Genomic DNA, 3,575 nt, shown 5'->3' on the forward strand with positions numbered 1-3,575 from the left:
ACTTAAACCTTTGATATCTTTTGAACGGTGAAGTTTACGGAAAAATTATAGTAGACCTTTTTTGTAGAGCGTTCAATTTCCTACAAAAATATGAAAAGAGATATGTTTTAACGTACATTTAATAGAGAGATATAAATTTTCGTTTCTAATACTGAGGAATAAATGGAAAACTATAAAGCGGAGAAACTTCCTATCAAAATTAAGAGCTCATATTAGGTGAGTATTTTTCAGAGGTAAATAGCAACCGATTTTTCAGAGTATAAAGTAAAAAAAAAAAATAGTTGGTTTTTTTTACCCACCCTAATGGATATTGCACCATAAAATGATGTTTGGGTTTTAAGCGATGACCAAATAAATCAATGAATAACTCATGATGCTCTTCGACCCAACCAATAAGTGAATTACATACCGGGACCATCTCTAGAAACTAAACAGGAACTGCGCATGCGCCAAATGATTCAATTTCATTGGTCAGCGAAATTGCCCCGCGGAGTAATTTTCGTCAGCTAACCAAGGCGACCAACGTACACGAAATGTGACAAGGCTCTGAATATCTCGCGCGTAAAGTATCGTATTGAGGTTATGTTGATATTTATTCCTACTTATCGTGAATTTTCTCAGAAAAGTGTCATTCAGCAATACCGCAGTTGATATTAGAAGATATTTAATCGACACAATAAAGGCGTCAATGGAGAAACAAATATCAAAAGCTACAGAAATTGGATCAGTTATTTATGTGGGACGGGGCCCGCGGCCCAGCATAGACGAGACTGAGCGGTCGCCCGAGAGTGGGGACGAGGACGAGTAGGGAGCCGGTTCACGGCAATCGACGCCGAGCCACCGTGGAAGACAGACATGCGTTAATCCAGTATCTATTCTTTTCTGTATGTTTGAATAAAGTTTCTTTGTCAATTTTAATTCCTCATACCACTCGTCTCGTGTGTTGTTGGTTTGCCTCACATTCCTCAAGACCCTACATTTATTGAAAGAAGAAATCTGAAATTAAATGTGGAACGTCATCAACGAGTGGGAGTCTAGACAAACTGAGGCAGGTAAGTAAAAATATTGTTTATTTTAAACAGATTTTTTATTTACATAAAATTAAAAATAAATGGATTGTCCAAACCCAGTAGAAGGTTGCTCCAGAGTAGATTTGTTACAGTGCAGTGCTCCGGAAGTCAGTAATTAGTGCCGATGAACATGAAATATTAAAATAAAATCAGTAACAAGGAATAAAAGAAATAGTGTATCTTGAAACACAAAGCTTAGGAGTACAAAAAGTAGCAATTCGTTTTTCTGTCGCAATTTATTGAAAATTAGTGGTATCCAAATCAATTAGAAGCTCTTGTCTGATGATAATATCTTTTAATATTTTCAGGTGGGAAACAACCATCATCGAAGCGAGACTAAAGTTGTCAGGCGTTAAAGCGTGTAAGTAAATTTCTGATGCTATGATATTTGCATACTACAATATTTTCACATGTATTTAATGATAAAATTCGTTTGTTCTGACAGACTTAAAGTTTCAAGTTTGGATAATAGGATGAAAATCATACCTTGCCTGATGGTCAAAACGTTTTGGTGGATAGGACCCTAGTTTCTCGATTGGTGCCACCGTTCCAACCATCGAACCTGGTTGTTCCGTTGTTCCATTAGACAACAGGTATCCGAAGGAATTTCTTCTGGTCATCGCCACCTTCTGAACATCAGTCGTGGCAAAATTGAAGAGCACGACACGCTACAGATCATAGTGTTTGAATATTCCATTATTTTAGATCTATCGAGCCAATAGTAATAAGTTTGTTATTCAACAATTGCTGCTAATTAATTTTACAGAGCAATCATTCCGTGCACCATTGTAATCCAAGCAGTATTATTGGCCCGCATTATTTTTCAAATTTTATTATCAGCAGTTTTGATATTTTATTTTTCACTCTCTTGGTATTCAATTCAGATGAATAGTGTTTCAAGTGTTAAATCAGATTCCAAGGATGAATTTTGATGTGTAAACTGAATCAATCTCAATCTAAAAATGTTGGATAACTTCAGTTGAAAATGTTTTTAAAGTCAATATTAATCGACAGTATCATCTGACTAGCTAGTTGCAGCTATCATCCGTGCTTGAGCCTCGTTCAACCCCAGCAAGGTCTAAGGAATGCATTCACTTACTAGTACACGTTACAAATGATCACTTTGTTTACAATAGGACTTACTTGCTGGCTAACTTTTTGATGATGAATCTTTATCAGGGAGTTTTTCGGTAACTTATTGAAAGCTTGAAACCAGATTCAATTTTATACTTCAACAATGGTCCTTCATTGAAACTGAGAGTTTGTGAATCTCCATTTATTACAATTAATTCTGCATCCCATGTTAACACTGTTCGAAACAAAAAATCTCATCCTAAGATTGGAAATGGAATCTGCAATGCAAAAGTTATCTAGTGGCACAAGTTAAAAACAAAGAACCTTATAACGGTTTCTGCGACAGAGGGATTACTTTCGGATATTCATGTTACTGGATGATGTTCGGAGCACTATGAACAAGATATTGTATTGGATTTAGGTTTAAGTAAATATTTTCATGAACTTCAGTGAAAATTAGATATTCATTTGTTTCAAAGGAACAAGGGGTACAATGTTGAACCCGATAAGTCAATATTTTCATATGAATGTTCTGAACATTACTCTAAAACATGATTATCCATAAAGTTAATTGTGACACTGAGGCACATTTTGAAAATGTTGATTTTTAACTTGTGTCACAGAATGTTTCTAAGTTTTACTCTTCGGATTAGATTTTTTTAGATTAGATTTGAAATTGAAAGAAACCGTAAGATCTACAACTTCCTTTTCCAACCAACAAAAGTGGCCGATGATCTCTGCATGTGTCATGAATTGAATGGGAAGAGAAGACATCAGCGAACAGCAGAGATGCTATTATTTTGGCTGTATTTTCTGTTGAAAGAAAAAAATTTCATTGTTATTCTTGATGTATGAAGTAATGAAAATGATTGAATAAATTGTCCCCACCTACCTGCTTCGGTTCTTCCAAGCACCCAACATTTGAACAGAGAGCATCAGCATTAAATTCCGACAGTTCTTTGAACAATCAATTTTCAATAACAAATGCTTCCCAAGCCTTTCCGAGTGACTATCTGAATGACTTGAGATTCTAACCTCAAAAATGCATGTGAACTACATCGCCGACAGAAACAGAGTTTGACAGCAGGGTCTCGGGGTGGCCAGACTGCACGGACGGCGGATTTAAATTCGCGCATGCGCAGTTCCTGTTTAGTTTCTAGAGATGGTCCCGGTATAATCGGGCCATGTTGCAAATTCATAACTTTGGTATAATTTTAGAAAATCAAGGTTTGTACCTCGTTTGTTTTCAATTGTTTTGTTATTAGGTATTTGAGGATATCCACCGTTGGTTGTTTATTGCGATTGGATTCAAATTCAGTTTATTACAATATCCCTCCGCCATTCAATGTAATAACATTTGAATTTAACTCAATTATATGAAATTTTGTTCCAAATTGATGGCTCGGTATGTTTGCTTGGTATGACCCAGAA

This window comes from Diprion similis, chromosome 13, assembly GCF_021155765.1.
Source record: "Diprion similis isolate iyDipSimi1 chromosome 13, iyDipSimi1.1, whole genome shotgun sequence".
Classification (NCBI taxonomy): domain Eukaryota; kingdom Metazoa; phylum Arthropoda; class Insecta; order Hymenoptera; family Diprionidae; genus Diprion; species Diprion similis.